We start from the raw sequence: 20,346 nt of genomic DNA, 5'->3' as shown, positions 1-20,346 counted from the left end.
TTAGTCATCGGATATGTAAGTCTTACTTTAGGGATAAATACAAATGAATACTTTGTACAACAATTAAGATGTTTTTAACAGAAGAACCATTATACAAGGTATCATATGTAAGTAGCATACAAACCTTGGAGAGATGGCTCAGCCATTAAGAGCATTTGCTGCACTTGCAGAGGACCCTAGCTCAGTTCCCAACACCTGCACCTGGCACCTCACAACTGCCATGTCACTGAAGCATCAGGGGGCTCTGATGCCCTCTGCTGGCCTCCTTAGGCACTACACTCATGTACGATATGTTTTGTCTTAAGGGCCTGGGGGACCATCTTGGGAAGGGGGGTGTCTCTGGTCATGCACACAGCACCAAGGTCACCAGGCTATTAACCACCTCTGGTCCTATTTGTAAGAGTCTGGGGAGGCCAGGTGTGGCCTGGCCCTACAGAGGTCACCAGGCTACTAACCACATCCATACCCAGCCCTACCAGGCGGAAATCTCTTCCTTTGAAGAGACAGCCTCCTGCGTTTAACATTCCTAGTTTCTCTAGCACTTACCTCTGTGCATGAGGACTTCGTGCTGTCTGCAAGAAATGTTACTCTACACATAGCTTCTGGAAAAGAAACTACAGAGACATAAGAAAAACCAGTTTCACCAATCACTTTGTACTAACCATGCATATTCAGACTATTTAATGAATATTCAGTTGGCTCATTTTGCTAAAATTTTCTCTGTATTGAAAGTTGTTCAGCCGGGCGGTGGTGGCGCACGCCTTTAATCCCAGCACTTGGGAGACAGAGGCAGGCGGATTTCTGAGTTCGAGGCCAGCCTGGTCTACAGAGTGAGTTCCAGGACAGCCAGGGCTACACAGAGAAACCCTGTCTCGAAAAACAAAAAAAAAAAAAAAAAGAAAGTTGTTCAATGATGATTTTAATTTTGTGTTAATAGTTCTGAGATTTTCACCTAGTAAGTAGTTCATTATTTCTTTTTTATCTTATTTTATTTTTTGGTTTTTCTTTTTTTCTTTTTTTTTTTTAGAATTATTTATTTATTTAATATGAGTACAATATGTGAGTACACTGTAGCTGTCTTTAGACACACCAGAAGAGGGCATTGGATCCCGTTTTAGATGGTTGTGAGCCACCATGTGGTTCCTGGGAATTGAACTCAGTATCTCTCTTGAAGAACAGTCAGTGCTCTTATCCACTGAGGCATCTTTCCAGCCCCTATTTTTTTGTTTTTTTTCAAGACAGGTCTCATGATGTAACTCTGGCCGGCCTAGACCAGGCTAGCCTCAAACTCAGAAATCTGCCTGCCTCTGCCTCCTGAGTGTTTTGAATAAAGGTGTAAGCTGCCACTACCCAGAAAGAGGATGAAATGATGCAATAGCAAGATTTCAATACATGGACAAAAGACCCAGCTTGACTAGTCATCAGGACCTAAGAAGTATCACAAAGGAAGGTCATTGCTGCACACCCACAGAGAAACTGAGATTGAAGAAGTAACCACACAGCTGCTGGCAGTAAAGATGGGGAGGGCCACCCCCCACCCCCTTCCCACCCCACCTCCCCCTGCTGATTTCAGGGCATGGAGAATGGAGACACCTTTTAGGAAAGTCTGCTGTCTTTCTTGTATCTTTCTTTGTTTCTTCACTTCTTTGTTTCTTTGTTTCTTTCTTTCTCTCTTTTTTTCTTTTTAGACTTACTTTTATTTGTTTGTGTGTACCATAGTGTGCTTGTGGTAGTCAAGGAACAATTTGCAGGGGTCAGTTTTCTCCTACTGTTAGTTCACTGGGGGCCAAAATCAGGTTTTGGGCTTAGTGGAGACTTCTTTACCTGCTGCTGAGCCACTGTATCAGTTAGAGTTTCTATTGCTGTGAACAGACACCATGCCCACAGCAACTCTTATAAAGGAAAACATTTAATTAGGGTTGGAAATTCATCTTGGCAGGAAGCATAGTAGCATGCAGGCAGGCACCATGCTGGAGAGGTAGCTAAAAGTTCTAAACATGGATTGACAGGCAACAAGAAGAGAGAGACCCTGGGCTTGGTTCAAGCATCTGAAAACTCAAAGCCCACCCCCAGTGACACACTTCCTCCAATAATGTCACAGTTATTCCAGCAAGGCCTCTTACTTTCACTCCCAATAGTGCCACTCCCTATGAGCCTATGGAGGCAAGTTTTCATTCAAACTACCACAGACATTTTGCCAGCCTTATAGTAGTTTGAATTTAAGGATCTCAAAATAGAACATCAAAATGTCCTTCAAGGGGTAGATGGATCAATGAAAATCATGTAGCGTGTCCAGTTTAGAGCTGAATAATGGCCCCAGACAACTATGTGCTATTACCTGGTACCTGGGAGTGTTATCTTATTACAAAAGGAAAAAAAAATAGACCCCCAACATGATTCTCGGGATCCTGAGATGGGAGACACACATGGTCATCTTTATAAAGAAAGACAAAGGGACTAAAGAGAGGAGGAGACACTGACTACAAAGGCAGACACTGCAGTGATGTGGCCTAGTCAAGGGATACTAGCAGGCACCGGAAGCTGACAGAAGCAGGAGTAGGTTCATCTCTAAAGGCTCCAGAGGCCTTGTTTGGGATCTATTAATACCGATTTTAAATTTGTGGCCTTGAGAACTGTAAGATAATGATTTTCTATTGCTTTAAGCCACTAAGTTGTAGTAGTTACAGAAACCATAAAAAATTAGTTTCCCGAACAGTTGGATACTACTTGGGGATCAAAAGGAATGAATATCAATATACACAAAAATTTGGATGAATCTCAGATGCATCCTTTTTAGTGGAAGAAACCAAACTGGAAGGGGCGTATCATACAGGTTTCATTTACATGGGATTTTATTGCTTTATTTTGTTTATTTACTTTGGGTTTTTTCTCTCTTTTTTTTTTTCTTTCTTTTTGTCTTTCTTTACTTTGGTTTCTTGAGAGAGGGTTTCTCAGTGTTGCTCTGGCTGTCCTGAAACTCACTGTGTAGACCAGGCTGGCCTCAGACTCAGAGATCTGCCTGCTTCTTCTGTTGTGCCAGGAAGCGTTTGTGAACCACAAAAGACCACCAAGGAACCATTTCTGATGTAATCAAATTAGGTCTGTGATGATTTGTATATGCGTGGCCCAGGGAGTGGCACTATTAGGAGGTGTGGCTTTGTTGGAATAGATGTGTCACTGTGGGCATAGACTTAAGACCCTTGTATTAGCTGTCTAGAAGTGAGCATTCTGCTAGCAGCCTTCAGATAAAGATGTAAAACTCTCAGCTCTGCCTGTACCATGCCAGCCTGGATGCTGCCATGCTCCTCCCTTGATGATGATGAACTGAACCTCTGAACCTGTAAGGCAGCTCCAATTAAATGTTTTCTTGCATTGGTCATGGTGTCTGTTCACAGAAGTAAAACCCTAACTAAGACAGGGTCTCTTTATTATAAACTTGAGTTTGGGCTTACCCATTACCAACCCACAGAATGATTTGGTGAAACAGCCTGAACTATTATCGGGACAAGGTTTTATAAAAAATAGAAGTGAGGGAGGGTCCAGCCTGGCAAGCATTTACTGAATGTCTGTTGTAAGCCGACAGGTGGGTGCTCTGAAGCAAGACCATATACAATCACAAACGGTCTGAAAGTACATCTGAAACAATCAGACTAATCTTTGATCAACTGTTGCTGGGAAGTAGCTAAGGAGTAACTCTGGCCAAGAATAAGCCGTAGGTTTCTTCCTGGTATGTGGGTGCAGGTTGGGCTCAGCTGCGGGCCAATTTCTCAGGCTTTTTTTTTTCTTTAGGACGGAGGCCAGTCCCAAGATAGAGTAGGTTTGGCCTCTCACTACCTCCTGAGTGCTGGGATTAAAGGCAAGCCTCACTGTGCCTGGCTTTATATGGCACTTTAAAGAAGGCAGAACTATGGGGCTAGCAAAACACCCTGGATGCTAGAAGTTGGACTTGATCACCGATGGCAGACCACCCTGATACTTGATGACAATGGCTAATACATTCATCTGTCCAAGGCAATAGAACTGGACATCACAGAGGGCATATTTGTCCTGTGTGTACATTTAAAAATAAAATAATATAAAATAAAACTTAATACTTGGGGCTGGAGAGATGGCTCAGTGGTTAAGAGCACTGACTGCTTTTCTAGAGGTCCTGAGTTCAATTCCCAGCAACCACATGGTGGCTCACAACCATCTGTAATGGGACCTGATGCCTTCTTCTGGTGTGTCTGAAGACAACTACAGTGTACTCATATACATAAAATAAATGATGATAATAATAATAATAATAATAATAATAATAATAATAATAATAATTTAATACTTAATAATATGGTAATGGAGCTGTTAAACTTTAAAGTTGGTATAAAACAAGTCCTGTTCTGAAAAGCACCGATTTTCTGCATAGACATCAGGCAGAAATTGTCTGTTTCCTTTGTAGAAGTTAACTCTTCGGTAGCTAACAACATATGTAAACCAAGAGTGGAACTCAGAGCATGTCTGAATTTGTTCTTTTCTTATGACTGTAATGAAATACCCAACAGAAACACTTCCGTGAGAGAAAAGATTCGTTTGATCTCATGGCTACATTTGTAATTTGTTCTTTTTTTATGACTGTAACACTTTAATGGGAGGAAAGATTTATTTGGTCTCATGGTTACATTTGTAGCTAGTAGGCTGTGGTACTGGAGAGCAATTCACATCGTTGTGGTCAAGAGGCAGAGAAAAGGGCTAGAGAGATAGCTTAGCAGTTAAGAACATTAGGCTGCTCTTCCAGAGGAACCAGGTTCAATTCCCAGCACCTACATGGCAGCTCACACCTGACTATTAACTCCAGTTCTTGGGGACTTGACACCCTCACACAAACATACATGCAAGGAAAACACCAATGTACATAAATTAAAAATCAATCAATCTTTTTTTTTTTTTTTTTTTTTTTTTTTTTTTTTTTTTTTTTTGGTAGAGAAAAGGGCACAAGGAAGGGACCAGGGCCCGCCTTATGGAGTCCCCAAGAACATAGTCCTAGTGACCTACTTCCATCAACCCTGGTTCCTACCACTTTGCCAAAATGCCTTCATATGAAGAGTCTATCAAGGGATGAATCCTTCTAGCAGGGTCTCATGATTCAACCATCCCTGGAAATGGCCTCCCAGGTGCACTGAGAAATGATCCTTAGTAACCATCAAGGCATTACTTAGTCCAACCTAACAACCAAGGTTGACCCAACATGGTGTTAACAGGAGAGCAGGGACACAAATGTGGATTGCTGTCTGTATGCAGGTGAGGTCAGGTGAAATCTTAATTAGTCAGATAAGGGTAGAGCCCGTGATTGGGCAGCAGATAAAGAAGGCAGAGCTGAAAGTTTTAGAGAGAGGGGAGAAAGGGAGAGATCGAGAGACTGACGGAGGGAAGATGGAGGAAGAAGATGAACCTGATCCACATGGCCTGAAAGAGCCACAGGCAGCCATGGATATCATAGAAAGACAACAGAGTAATGTAGAGTACATTTGTCTCATCTAGGTGTGCAGCTTGTTTTTATATCAATTGAATTTTGAATTCTTTGTGTGGGCATTTTGGGGGTTGAGGACTTACTGTTGTAAGTCTGGCTGATAAATTACAAGCCTCTGGAGTTTTCATTTTATGGGGATAGGGGTTTAGAGCTAGCAGTAGCCAATCTCGGCAGGCTAGCTGCAGGGGACTGATGGCTTGGGAGTGTGGAGTGGTTTGATGGCAGGCTAACGGAGGGAACCTGGGAAGACCATGGTTTGTGGCTCCCAATGTGGGGAGGGGAGACCACATTGCCGGTGCATAGAGGACTTTAGCGTGGATTTATTATTCTTTTTATATAACTACATACTACACACAAATGCCTTACATTAGAGAGAAAAGAAACTTTTAGATTAGGACAAGAGTAAGAACCTGAAGCACTTGGATGGGGAAGTTTGCCTTTTCTGGAATGTTGAAGGGAGCTCATTTCTTTAGAGACTGCCCTTGAGGTAAGTTTTAAGCAATCACAGACTAAGGATACATACTTAAATTTTAATTGTGTGTGTGTTTGTGTATGTGTGTGTATGTGTGTATGTGTGTGTGTGTGTGTCTTGTGTGGGGACACCTAACGTTAGATGCAAATGGAGACCAGATGTGATGGATCACTTGGAACTGGAGTTACAAGAGGCTGTGAAGCAACCGATGTGGATGCTGGGAAGAGAACTGGGGGCCTCTGCTTGAGCAGTAAGTGCTCTTAACTATTGACTCTTCTCTCTCCAGACCCCTCAATTGTTCCTTTGTTGCTTCATTCATTTTAAAGTTGAATTGCCTGGGGTAAATGTGAAGGGTTGCTAGTGAGAAGCAGGCTACATTGTAGAAAATGGTTACTAGGATCCACCCTCTAAGAAAGACAGACCATTTGTAAATACCATCTATAACCTGTAAGGCACAAAGGTGAGGAGAACAACTTTGTACTTCGTAGACTCATTAATGTCAGGGGCACTTAGACTCCTGTCCTACACATTGTGGCCCTGGAGACTGTGCAAATATAGGGTCTTACTGTCCCTCTAACCCGAGGCTCCCAAAAGCACCAGTGTTCCCTAATCCCAAGATGCCACAAAGTTCTCACAGCCTCTCCATCAACTCACTGTATAAAGTCCTCTCCGCTTTAAAAATTCTGAGTGGGTTCAGTTTCCTGATGCACCCTGGTGTGATAAATATAGTATAATACATATCATCGTCAAGGGATGTGGTGGTGGTTGGACAGGGTGTACACTTATCTATTCACTGAACCAACATTACTGTGAGAGTCTAGGTCCGAGTTGGGCCGGTCAGATGAAGGCCTTGACCTTGATGAAGTTCACTCTGCCATCAGGCAGACAGGAGTCTAATTACTGATTAAAGAAAGCGTTTATTTACTTCTTATAGTAAGGGAGGAACAGGGATCCGTGAGAACTTAATGAGGACTCTAGGGGCCTGGAAGGGTTGCCAGAGAAAAACCACTCCGTGGCCATGGAGTTCATACAGGAGAATCAGGGATAATTAAAAGGCCTTCGAAGAGGGAAATATTGAAGAAGAGGACTTAAAATAATCCTGTTTTATCTTGTGGAAAATTTTAATTATATCATTAAAAATTGTCTTTCTTGGGGTTGCTCTTCCAGAGGACACAACATTATCCTCTGGAAGCACTTACCTGGCAGCTCACAACTGTCTATAACTCCAGGTCCTGGGGATCCAGTGCCCTCTTTTGTCCTCTGAAGGTACCAGAAATAAACATGGTGCACAGATAAACATGCAGGCAAAATACCCGTACACATAAAATGATAATTAAAAAAAAATTATTGTCTTTAAAAAATTGTTTTTAAAGCAAAGGGATAGCTTAGTAAACTTGGTAAAGTGCTTGCTTTCTAAATTCGAGAACATGAGTTTGGCTCCCCAGAACCCATGTTAAAAGCCAGACACCTCGTATACACAATCCCTGGTGACATGGTGAGGGAGGAGTCTTAGAGGGTCATTGAGCCTTACCTCCTTGGCAAAGTTCCAACAGGAGACATTGTGCCACACAAAAGGAGGAAAGAGCCTGAGGACTCACCACTTTCACCCCTGCAAAACACACACACACACACACACACACACACTCACACACACACACACACACACACACACACACACACGTCTTTCTGGGCCCAGTGATCATCTCAAGGTACAGGTTTTTGTTTTGTTTTTTCCGAGACAGGGTTTCTCTGTGTAGCCCTGGCTGTCCTGGAACTCACTCTGTAGACCAGGCTGGCCTCGAACTCAGAAATCTGCCTGCTTCTGCCTCCCAAGTGCTGGGATTAAAGGTGTGCGCCACCACTGCCCGGCAAGGTACAGGTTTTGAGTGACCACTCAAGAGCCAATTGAGTTACCTTAAGCTCACAGGCTCAGATGAAACCTGAGTCTTGTCTGTGTAGGAAGAATAATAACATTTTTCCAAATAGCTCAAAGTCATGTCCTATTGCCAAAGCCAGCAGCTTGCTCCACCCTCCCTCTCATTCTCATGCACAGACTTGTTCCTCTCAGCTCAGAGTAGCTGAGGCACACACGCCCAGTACAGATCAGGTCTAGCAGACCTGAGTAAGACTTTCTGTTTTCCTAACAAAGAAACAAGCAGATTTTGTCCCCCCTCCTCTTCCTGCCATGAACGAACAAACGTGGATGTGATGGCTGCAGCTATCTTGTGGGCAGGAGGTAACAAGTACAGTTTTAAAACCCACTGTGGCTTTTAAAGCATGGTCAATGCTGACATTTTCCAAATCTGCTCTTCCTGTGGAACTAGGCCTTAGAAGCCTCCAACCTGCACTTCAGAGAGATCAGAAGTTGTATATGAAGGCAGGGTGTGTGTGTGTGTGTGTGTGTGTGTGTGAAGTAATATATGTTAGCTCACAATAAATAACATATTTCTGGTGAGTTTCAGGTTCTGAGCAGATAGGTGTTGTGTTTTATAAAAGAAAGAAGAAGCGGGGGATATGTTTAGTGGAGGTGGTATTGTATGGGGGAAGGGAGTGCCTCTGTGGGCCTATGCTGAGGCACCCCTTCCCTCTGAGAAAGGAGATTGGGGAATAAGGAGAGAAGGGAAAGACAGTAAGGGGACAAGAGGAGAAGAGAAGTGAGGAGGGGGCAAGCAGTCCATTTTATAGTGAGTTAAGCACATCTGGCTGTTGCCAGGTAACTGTGGGGCAGAGCCTAGATGAAATGCCAACATTAGGGCTTCTGGGTTTTTGTCTGGCATGTAATGAACTTAGAAGTTACTGTTCTGTTCTGCTTGACCAAATGAAAACCCAACACCTCATTTTAGATCCATCAGACAATGAGACTGTAAGACAGAGCTGTCTTCAACACGGGAAAGCCAGACAGCCAGACATACCAGAATCAGCTCATCAGAGCAGACTGTAGGAAGTACTCCCAGGGCAGCAAATGGGGAATGGATGAGCTGATAGCTGTTCAGGGAGATACCTCTGAGACCTAATGTTGGAGAACAGCAGTCACAGAGACAGCTCTGTAATTCCAGAAGCTCCCCTCCAGGAGCCCTGCCAGTAATCACAGGGAAAGGAGCATATTAGAGCACTTCTTAGCACAGCCTCCCACGGGAGACCCTTGAGCCTGGCTTTCCTGGGCGATCAACCCATCTGTACTCCTGCCATATGGAAAGAGGAAAAATTGAAAAGTACTGGTAAACTTCACAGTCTAAGGGTACAGAGTAATAGGAGACCCCTTGGTCTATTGAGGACTTCTGTCCCTGCCCCACCTCTCCATTACATCACTAATGGCCTGTGCTCAGCAGCTCCTTTGCCCAGTCATGTCCACCTGACTACAGAGGATTCTAAGCCACACCCAAAAGGGCGCAGTTTGAAGACAGAATAAGTCTGAACCAGGGTCAGAGAATGGCAAGAATGTTGGAATTATGGACCTAGGAATTTTTAAAAGTATGATTAATATGCTAAGGGCTTTAATGATAAATGTAGACATCTCACAAGAACAGATGAATAATGTATTTAAAGAGATGGAAACTCTAAGAAAATAAAAAAAGGACCATGAAAAAGGAAAAAAAAAAAAAACCCTGTTGTCACAGAAGTGAAAACCACCACTTGTCTGCTCACAGGTTTCACTAGTGTGAAACACAGTGGAAAAGTTTCTGAGACTGAGGCTAAGACAGCAAAAGTTTGTAAAATTGAGGCTGGGCAGCTGGCTCAGTGAGTAAAACATGTCTGCTGTGCAAGCATGGGGTCTCAGCATCATCCATAGTGGTGCACACCTGTAACTTTGTGCTCAGGGGCAGAGGTGGGTGCAGCCAGAAGCTCATTGGTCAGCAGTGCAGTCAAATCAGGAGCTCCAGGCTCAATCAGATACCCTGGCCCAAAGGATAAAGTTGGAGAGTGGTACCCAAAAATGACCTTTGGTCTTCACCCACACACCATCATTACATACATACATACATACATACATACATACATACATACCCTTGCAAACACATACATGCACACATGTTCAGTCATGCGCACACACACCAATGCATACTGGGACACACATCAGAAACTTGTAAAACTAAAAGAATAGAGAAAAAAAAAAGACTCAAAAGGGGAGAAGAATACCGGCTGTGAGACAACTACAGAAGACAGAACAGACATACAGCGGAAATATCAGGAGGAGGAGGAGGGGAAGAAGGACTAATAGGGCCGGTGGTGGTGAACGCCTTTAATCCCAGCACCTGGGAGACAGAGGCAGGCGGATTTCTGAGTTCGAGGCCAGCCTGGTCTACAAAGTGAGTTCCAGGATAGTCAGGACAACAAACACAGAGAAACCCTGTCTCAAAAAACCAAAAAGAAGAAGAAGAAGAAGAAGAAGAAGAAGAAGAAGAAGAAGAAGAAGAAGAAGAAGAAGAAGAAGAAGAAGAAGGACTAATAGTAGCAGTGACTCCAAATTAATATCAAAACCACAAACCACAGACCTAGGAAGCAAGAAGCTCAAGAAGGGAAGTACAGCCAAGTGTCATTGTGCGTGACTCAATCCTAGCCCTCATGAGGCAGGCAGATCTCTGTGAGTTCAAGGCCAGCCTGGTCTACATAGTGAGTTTCAGGACAGCCAGAGCTACATAGTGAGATCCTGTCTTAGAAGGTGGATGGAAGGAGACACTCAGACAGGCAAAAATTGAGGAAGTTTGCCACCTTGTAAGAAACACAGAAACCCAATGATTCAGAAAGAAGGGTGGGTCATAGACTTAGATCTGCACCCACAGAGGATGCACTCCAGAGAAGTGAAGGTTGCTGACAAAGAGCTTAGCTCTCCCTTCAGAGGCAGTCAGAAGTCGTCTACTCTGAAGCCAAAGAAAACCTATAATGGGACTTTCTAGGACTTGCCAGCAATATTAATAATGACACAGAGACTTTTAATATTTTAAAGCTTGGGCCTTTTGCTGGACATTCTTCTGACTACTCTAAACTTAACCTGACTAATCCTGGCACAATGTCTCATCACGTGGCCACCTCTACTTCTCTGCTTTCCTCTGGTTCACCTCCATAACCCTTGCAAATCTCCCATGTCTGCCTCCCCTCCCACGTCCCTCTCGCCACTGCCCAAAGATCTATCCTCTGCTTTCTGTGCAACTATTGGCCCTCAGATCTTTATTATGGCCAGTCAGGCACTGCTCTCGATTGTCTTAGGCAGGTGAGGAAGAACAAATATTTACAACATATGAGATGGGTGATGGCCCAAGATCCTGCCAGCATTTAGCTCCCTGCCAGTACAGAATCAACAATGGAATACAGAGACTCGCCTTCACACAATGTACCCTAACGAGTACTATGGCCCTGACAACACAGATCTAGTTTGGCCCAAATACTATCTCTAGTGTGATAACATTTCATGAAGTTTTATACTGCTAAAACAAGAAGGTCATAAACCAAGGCACTTTAAAAATACATCAAGCAGATGGTCATGTCAATCAGGAAAACTTCTGTGCCGGGTCTCTGATGCTATGCGATGACATTCTTAGCCATTCGTTTACTGGGAGCTGGGGGTCTACACATTTCAATGCTTTTATCTAATGTCGGAAGGATGTTGGCTCCCACACAGAGGTGCACAGTACATGGATATGAAAGGAATGATTACCTGAGATCACTTGGCTTCCGACTCTAACGGTCTAGCTCTCCTCAATCACCAACTTTCTCCTCAGGCTTTGTAGACTGTTTAATGTGGGCATTGTTGTTTTACAAACAAAAATCCCAGCCATTTGATTTAACCAAATAAGACTCAGGAGCCAGATGCTTTGGTAAAAGCTTCCTAGCTCACAGAGGCAAAGAAAGTACCCAAATGATCTTTTTACTCCATTGAAGTTCCAGAAGAAAAAAGCTGCTTCTCCTTCTCCATGTTGTCTTAAGTATCCTTCAACTCAAAACCCCTCTTATCTCTTTCCTGGGTTTTCTTATGCTCACTCCCTGTCAGCTGGCTGCTTGCTCCACCTCTTGACCTAGGGTTGACTTTTTAAAATCCTTTTTACAGAGAGCTCTTGGGTTAAAGTCGAGTGCTAGGGCTGAGCCACACCACACGAAAGGTTTTTCCAGTTCACAGTCTCTAGGTTCACATTGTGAACAAATATCCTGCTCTTCTGGGGACCTCACAAAGTAAAGTACCTTTTTGTCTTTTTTTGTCTAGTTCTGGGGATTAAACCCAAAGTCTCAAGCAAACTCAACCTGTGTTCCGCAACTTAGCTATGCACGGGCCTCCTTCAGTTTTCTTTTTCTGATAGACTGGGTCTCATTCATTTGGCTAAGCACATACCATTATGCCATATTATTTTTCTTCTCCATTAAGTGTGTGGTGTGTGTGTGTGTGTGTGTGTGTGTGTGTGTGTGTGTGGTGTTCGTGTACACATTTTCACATGCATGTGCATGTGGAGGGGCAGAGATTGAGCACTGTAGTGACTATTCTTGGTTGTCATCTTGAGTATATCTGAAAACCCAAATGGCTGGGCACACCTGTGAGGAGTTTTTTCTTGATTAACAATTTAAGTGGGAAGACCTGCTTCTAATCTGGATCTTTCAGATGGGGAAGATCCCCTTCCATCAAGATCATTTGAGCTCTTTTATCTGGACCACACCTTCTGCTGGCAGGCCCACATAAAGGACATTGAAAGAAAAAACGATATAATGTTTATTAAATATGTTACATGTTATTTATAAAATATGATATTGTATGTAGTATGTGTATGTGTGTCTTCTATTGCTCTAGAATAGATGAATACGATGAATCTGATGAATACGAACGTCTTCCTCAATTGCTTTCCATTTTATTTACTAAGGACAGGTCTGTTACTGAACCTGGAGCTTGCCAATTGGCAAACCTTAGTTAGCTAGCTTGTCTCAGGGATCCCCCGTCTCCATTTCCTGAGCACTGGGATTATTGGCAGGCTGCTAGACTTGCCTGGCTCTGTGCAGGTGCTGGAGGTCTGAGCTCCAGTCCTCATGCTTGTGTGGCAAGTGCTTCATGCCCTGAGCTAGTTCCCTAGCCCTGCTTTTCCTTAGTCTTAATTGATGACAACAATTGAAAAGATAAGAGTCAAGCTGGAGAGATGGCTCAGTGGTTAAGAACATTGCCTGTTCTTCCAGAGGTCCTGAGTTCAAGTCCCAGCACACCACATGGTGGTTCACAACCATCTGTAATGGGATCTGATGCCCTCTTCTGGTGTGTCTCAAGATAGTTACGGTGTACTTACATAGATAAGATGAAAATAAGTAGATTTTTTTTTAAAAAAAAGAAAAGACAAGAGTCTTTTAAAAAATAATAGCAGCAACAATTTATTTGCTTATAAATGCAGAGAGGGAGGCAACTTAGGGCCAGCAAGAGGCACTTGAAATCACAGATAATGCTGGGTCCTACACTCTGTCATGTGCTGCTCTTTCCCGGGCACACACACACACACACACACACACACACACCTGTGATACAGTTTAAGGCTGGTCTAATCACTGATCTCTCATGGTATTTTCAACCTGAATAGTTTGTAATAGTAAAACTAGCCAGAATTTCTTTGTTTCCTCTTTACAACTTTGTAGGTACATTTGTTTCTTACCTTAGGTTTTAGCAATCTCAGCAATGGATTTTATTCTGTCTTAATTTTATTTGCTGTTGCTGCGGTAAAAATGCCCCGACCAAAACAACTTAGGGGAGAAAAGGTTTCCTCTGATGTACAATTACAGGTTAAAGCACATCATTACAGGGAAGTCAAGACAATAGGAATTTGAAGCAGCTGCTCACAGCCACAACCAGGAGCAGAGGGAATCACCGCAAACATGTTTACCCACATTCAGGTCACTTTCTCTATTTTAAACAGCACAGAATCCAAAGCCAGGTAATGAAGCTGCTACATAAAGCCCTTCCACCCCCAAGGAGGATACTGAGGTCGCTCACTTTGGCAGTGCATATACTAGCGCAGGATCGATGCTAGTGAAGAAGATTGTATATGTGGGGACAGGAGGAACATGGGCAGTCTGGACTTTGGCTTAAATTTTCTATAATACTAAAACTGTTCTGAAAATAAAGTTCACTAATCCCCAAATCCCATATGCTGTTTTAGAGAAAGGCTGCTGTCGGAAGATAGCATCTTTTGTAGGCAGTTTCCTGGCCCAGCCACCCACCTTTCAGAGAAATTCTTCCTGGAAGCATTTTAATATCTGACCTTGTTTGACTTGGACACCAGATCAGAAGCCCAGAGTACATGCATTTTTAAATGCATTATTGACAGGGGGAGGGGATAGGGGGGTTTGGGGAGTGAACTGGGAAGGGGGATAACATTTGAAATGTCAATAAATAAAATAACCAATAAAAAATGAAAAAATGCATTGTTGAGCTTTTATGCATTGTTGAAAGTGCACAAAACAAAAATACCTCTTTGTGTGTGTGTGTGTGTGTGTGTGTGTATACCTGCTTGTACATGTTAGTGTGGGGGTAAAGGCATGAGAGTGTGTCAAATGTTTTTCTTATGAAAGTAAAGCTACCAAATAATGTACAAAGCATCCACCCTTAACAATTTAACAGAACCATTGACCCAACAATTCAGCATCCTGTAATTTAGCATGAGAAAATAGTTATTGAAACTGAGCATGGTGATGCATTCCTTTAATTCCAGCACTTGGGAGGCTATGAGTTCCAGGCCAGCCTGGTCTAAGAAAGAAGGAAAGGAAGGAAGGAAGGAAGGAAGGAAGGAAGGAAGAAAGAAAGAAAGAAAAAGACTTATTTAAAGATGCTCAATGCAACACTATTTAATAGAAAAAAAATAAGTAATTAGCCAAGTACAATAAGTTGCATATGTAATGTTTTACAATAAAAATATTAATATATAATGTATAATTTTAATCATGTAAAATACAGCAATTATGCTGCATAATATAATGCAATAGCAAGAAAATATCAGTTTATAAAACCATACACACATTTGCACATATTTCCATATCATGCTCAAGATATTAGATATTGATCACTTATCAATAATTTATTGCCTTTTTGACCCAATTTCATTTCCAGCTCTTCAAAACCGGAGCTGAATGGCTTGTGTCCTTTCCCATTGTCAGCTGGGCCTTTGGGTTTCTCTTATCTGTCATGCCAGATCCCTGGAGCAGGGTCTCCTGTGGCCTGCCTTAGCAGGTTTCTGCAGTCAGCTGCTTTCCCAGCATCCTGACTAGTCAGTCAGGCTCCCGTGTCTCCCACAGCGTGCTGACTTCAGCAAGAGTCTCCACAGCAGCCTGAAGGCAGGTTCCCATAGCCACACAGTGTAAGGTCCTGGGTGCCGCACCCTCCTCAGCAGCTTCTGCGTTGGTTTCACAGCGTAATCAAAGATCCTGCACCATCCTTCCTTGGTTCGTCTTTCTTAGACTTGAGAAGACTGTGGCTGTTTCTTCTAGCTGCCACTCTGAAAATTCCTCAGCATTCTTCTCACTTAATAGCTCTTTGGTTTTTGTTGTTTATTTTTATTATAATTTTAAAAATATTACATTTACGTATTCTCTCTCTCTCTCTCTCTCTCTCTCTCTTTCTCTGTGTGTGTGTGTGTCTGTGTCTGTGTCTGTTTGTGTCGTCTGTCTGTCTGTCTGCCCCCTCCCTCTCTGTATGCAGATCACATATCTATACACACATACTTTTGAAAAGACAAGGAAATGGATTCATGCAGATTTTGTGAGCTTTCCTGCCTCAGTGTTTGCACTGGCTGCACAGCATTTCACTGGACTCACACACCTTCAATTCTTTACATTATTAAAATTTCCCTGTGGTTTGAGTCTTTTTAAGTTCACTCCAATGTCATGTTTTAAAAATAGGGCTGCAATAAACATTTTTTAAAAGCACTCATTGACTCCTGAATATCCACGTTCTACCCTCATCTCTATTCCTTGGGGATCAGAATTATGTTCATCATTTTTGTTATTGTTGTTGTTTTGGTTTGGTTTTTTTGACACCTGGCTTCTGGTTGGTCCCAGGCAGCAGATGACAGAGAAGGACTGGGATGAGGCCAAAGTTCTAGTCCCTCTGCCCTCATTAGGTCTCTTAGAGCTGGCTATGGTCTTGTTCTCAAGGTGACCTCCTCAGTAAAGTCTTCTTTTCCTTGTTCTCAGAACCAGCTCTGGTCCTGCCATGGTTTGTTGGCAGTGCCGAAGATGGAATCCAGGCTTCACACCACTGCATTAGCATTCTACCACTGGGCCTCGCATCGAGACCAAAGGAAGGGTTGCCACCACTCTGTTGCTGTTGCCATAGCCCTGGGTACTGGCCTGTGTTCTTCTCTGCCCACCTCTGGAAAATAACACACTTGAATCATCCATGGTAAGGGCCAGTCGTGTCCTGATGGTCAGCCTTGGGCATAAACGCTCATCTATATTGAAAAGTCTTAGGTGGAGAATTTGCTAGAATATATTTTGTTTTAAAACCCTGCAATTTACATTTGACATTTTAGAGGGACTATCTATATTCCTGGTTTCATAGAGCATCACCCTTTAAGAATGTACAATCTAAGGAGCTGGAAAGATGGGTCAGCAGTTGAGAGCACTTACTGCTCTTTCAGAGGACCCAGATTGGAATCTGAGCACCCACATGGTAGGTCACAACCATGGATAACTTCAGTTCCAGGGGATTCTGTGCCCTCTGCTGTCCTCTGGGGATACCAGGCATGTATGTGGTGCATAGACCCACATACAAACAAAACCACTAATTTATATTTTTAAAAATGAACAAAAAAATAAAATAAAAATAAAAATGAACAAAGCTGGGCACAGAGGCACATGCCTTTAATCCCTGCACTTAGGAGGCAGAGGTAGGCAGATCTCTCTGAGTTTGAGGTCAGCCTGGTCTACAGAGCAAGTTCCAAGAAAGCTGGGGCCAAACATAGAAACCCTCTCTGGGGTTAGGGGTGTGGTCATGGGTTGGAGTGGAGGTGTAGGTTGGGGCCGGGTGGTGTTGGTGGTGGTGGTGGGGGATTATAATCCACACTCTGGATCCAACTAGATGAAAATATGCCAAAAAATGTACAAGAAGAAAAACTTAGTGAAGTATATAGTCTGTCATTTACTTTGATTCTTGAAACATTCTAGAGACCCTGAATATTTGTGGGGTTTTAAATAAATGTATTTTGTGAAGGAATAAGATCTATGTAGAGAGTGGACAAGAGCAATACATCTTAATCAGCTGATGAGCTCATGTTATAAAATAGCCTTCCAGTGCGGCCCGTGCTCTGACACACCAGTCATGCCTCAGAGAAGTAGCCAGGGTTCATTTTCACTTTTACATTTTTGATTGATTTATTATTTCAAAAATTTAATAAATATGTGTATTTTTCATATTCCCCCTTGTTACACTTTCTCCTTTTTCTTTTCTTTCTCTCTTTTTAAAAAAGATTTATTTATTCTATGTATGTGTATACACTGTCTTCAGACACACCAGAAGAGGGCATTGGATCCCATTACAGATGGTTGTGAGCCACCTTGTGGTTGCTGGGAATTGAACTCAGGACCACTGGAAGAGCAGTCAGTGCTCTTAACTGCTGAGCCATCTCTCCAGCCCCACCCCCCCCCTTTTCCCTTTCTTTTGTTATTGTTTTTTTGTTTTTATGACACAGGGTTTCTCTGTGTTGCCCTACCTGTCCTGGAACTTACTATGTAGATCGGTGGTCTTGAACTCACAGAGATCCTCCAGCCTCTGCCTCCTAAAGGCTAGGATTAAAGGCTTGCCCCATCCCCTCTCAGCTTTGTTACATTTGTAATTTCTCCCTCCCTCTGAACAACTTCTTACTAAACAAATCCCTTCATACGTCTGTATTTTTCACATTTTAATTTAAAAGTTAGATTCTCTTGATTTCTTGACTGATCTTTTCTAAGACAATAAGACATTTAAAAGAAAGTGTGACAATTGTGATTTCTTTTTTTCCTGTGAGCTGGGATCAGGGTGCAAGGAGCGTCACATAGTTTGTAGCTTGAACCCAGGAACTGGACATATTTACAAGTCAAAAACTATCAAACAGTCATCAATTACACATGCTTTACCCTAGTCATTTTCCTTTTTCTTTCCTTTTTTTTAAGATTTATTTATTTATTTATTTCATGTGAGTACACTGTCGCTGTCTTCAGACACAGCAGAAGAGAGCATTAGATCCCATTACAGATGGTTGTGAGCCACAATGTGGTTGCTGGGAATTGAACTCAGGGCCTCTGGAAGAGCAGCCAGTGCTCTTAACTTCTGAGCCATCTCTCCAGCTCCCTAGTCATTTTTTTCTAAGTCAATTTAGTTCTGTTTTGAACCTTTATTTTACCACATTGGCTAGAAAGTGAAGCTCAGCCATGGCAGGTCACTATACTTCTCTTTACGTCTTCCTTTCCCTCCTCCTCCTAACCTACTCTCTTGCCCGGGAGTACTCAAAACTAAGCTTCAGGGAGAAAGGGATTGGACATGTGATAGGGCGCCTCCCATATCTCTGTTCTTTTCTATGTGACTCTGGGAGAAAGATGTCAGAAAGGTTGTCTAGGGACCATACACAGGTCCATTGTTTCTTTTCTGGAGGAGGGGGGGCGGTTGCCAAACTGGGTTTCTATAGCAACCCAGCCCCAAGGGCCAAGGAGTTTCTAAATGACCATGGCAAGACTTACTGTAAAGAAAATAGATCCTTTACTGCAATGCCTGGAACACTCAGTAAATATTGATTGAAGAATAAATAAATGACCAGAGGGTTCAGCTCAAGCATAGTAAACAGAGAGAGCAGAGAAACAGTAGTCATTCATTCTAATTGCTTGACTTTTTAACTCATTCAGTCCCTCGATGACTTACAAATCTATAACTGAACAAAGCTACAGTAATTTCTCAAGTTTGCAGCAGCTCCTGCCCCATGTCTCTGGGTTGTCACGCCATGGCTCCCAATAGGAATCAAGGATGTCTCCTAACTTCTCAGAGAAAGAACCTATTTGAGTACTGCTTATAACTTCAGCACAGATTATTTTTACCACCAGCCTTCATGGATGACACTTAAAGTTGCTTATGAATCCTGGGCAGCAAGCCCATCATACAGCTAGCCCCACCAGCATTCCTCTCTGGCACTTTTTGCAAGACTGATCATGTGAGAAAGATAGCTAACAGCAAAAATTGTTGTGTGATGAATGACCAGAAGCACCAGCTGGCAGCACAACGGGGCCATGGAATGTAATCAGGAAATACTGACCTGGAACTAGATAAGACAGGAGTGATGGATGGAAGGCAGCCACTCTTCGTACATGTTGGCGTGTACGGCCTGGGAGGCGCTGATTAATTTTAATTGAAGTGGGCAGCTTGAGAGGCAGAAAGGTACACTATGACCAAAGCCACAAACCCCAACACAAACTGTTCTTTAATCTTTCTAACCACACTCAAACTCCTGGGAACATGGCTGAAACAAGTTGAATCCATTTTTCAATATGATAAAGCACAATGCTCTAAGTCTGAAAGGCCAGGGTCAGCCTGTGAGAGACTTCTGGTGGAAACTGGGAGGAAATGGCAGAAGAGGCTGCAAGCTGAGACCTAAGGGGCACATGGGAGCTGATCTGTGAACAAAGGTCTCTGTTGAATTTCTTGATGAGACAGTTCTGGAGTGTCTTGAAGTGCTTGTGAGCACACACAGAGTGTTATAGACTTCCCTCTGTGACACACCTCAAAGTTAAGTGCATGTAACTGGCTCTTGTCAGAGCTCTGGGCTCACAGGGTCAGGAGAGAAGCCAGTGGATATAGAACTCTGGATCCTGAATGATCAGGAGGATATCTGTTTCCATGCTGTCTGGGTATTAATCTGATTTCCTAAATCACAAGTGGAAGGCACTTCATGGCTAGCTTCTGTTAACTCCAGGTTATAAACAGGACTTCAAATGGATGTCCAAAGTCAAGGAAAAGAATGTGAGGAAAATTTCAAAGTTTCTGAGGATTTTCATAAAGTCAACCCTCAGAATAACATTGTAATCCAGGTCACAACATCCTCTCATTGGCAAAAGCAGTTTTAGAGCTAGTGCAAAAGAGTTCTCATTTCTTTTCTCCGTTAGATACTATTGGCTCTTAGATGATTTATGTGGGCCTCAAAATTTATAGAATCCTAGAATTATAGATGGAAAAAATATCAGAGATGACTCAGTAATACTCTTTAGTTTTGGAAGAGGGACGTAAACGACTCAGCCAAAAATCCTACATCTGAAGAGTTCAAAGACTCAGCCAGAGAGGGGCATTTTTCCTCTCTTCCTGCCATGACGGACGGACGACACTCTTGGCCCCTTTCTGCCCTTGGGAAGGTGGGGTAACAGGCTCTGCCTGGCTCATTCTATTCTACGTTTCCCT

At 42.9% G+C, this 20,346-nt stretch overlaps 1 protein-coding gene across 13 annotated transcripts in view; it reads left to right on the top strand.

The window, feature by feature from the left end:
• Ktn1 (kinectin 1) overlaps positions 1-20,346 on the top strand; it is a 137,708-nt gene that overhangs the window by 23,173 nt on the left and 94,189 nt on the right. For all 13 annotated transcript variants that reach the window (XM_076931151.1, XM_076931158.1, XM_076931159.1 and 10 more), the window contains exon 2: positions 16,125-16,332. The gene's annotated coding sequence lies outside the window, so the exon portion shown is untranslated. The remainder of the gene's footprint in view (positions 1-16,124; positions 16,333-20,346) is intronic.

The sequence above is a fragment of the Arvicanthis niloticus genome, chromosome 3 (genome assembly GCF_011762505.2).
Source record: "Arvicanthis niloticus isolate mArvNil1 chromosome 3, mArvNil1.pat.X, whole genome shotgun sequence".
Lineage (NCBI taxonomy): Eukaryota > Metazoa > Chordata > Mammalia > Rodentia > Muridae > Arvicanthis > Arvicanthis niloticus.
This window is presented reverse-complemented; position numbering and strand designations above follow the sequence as displayed.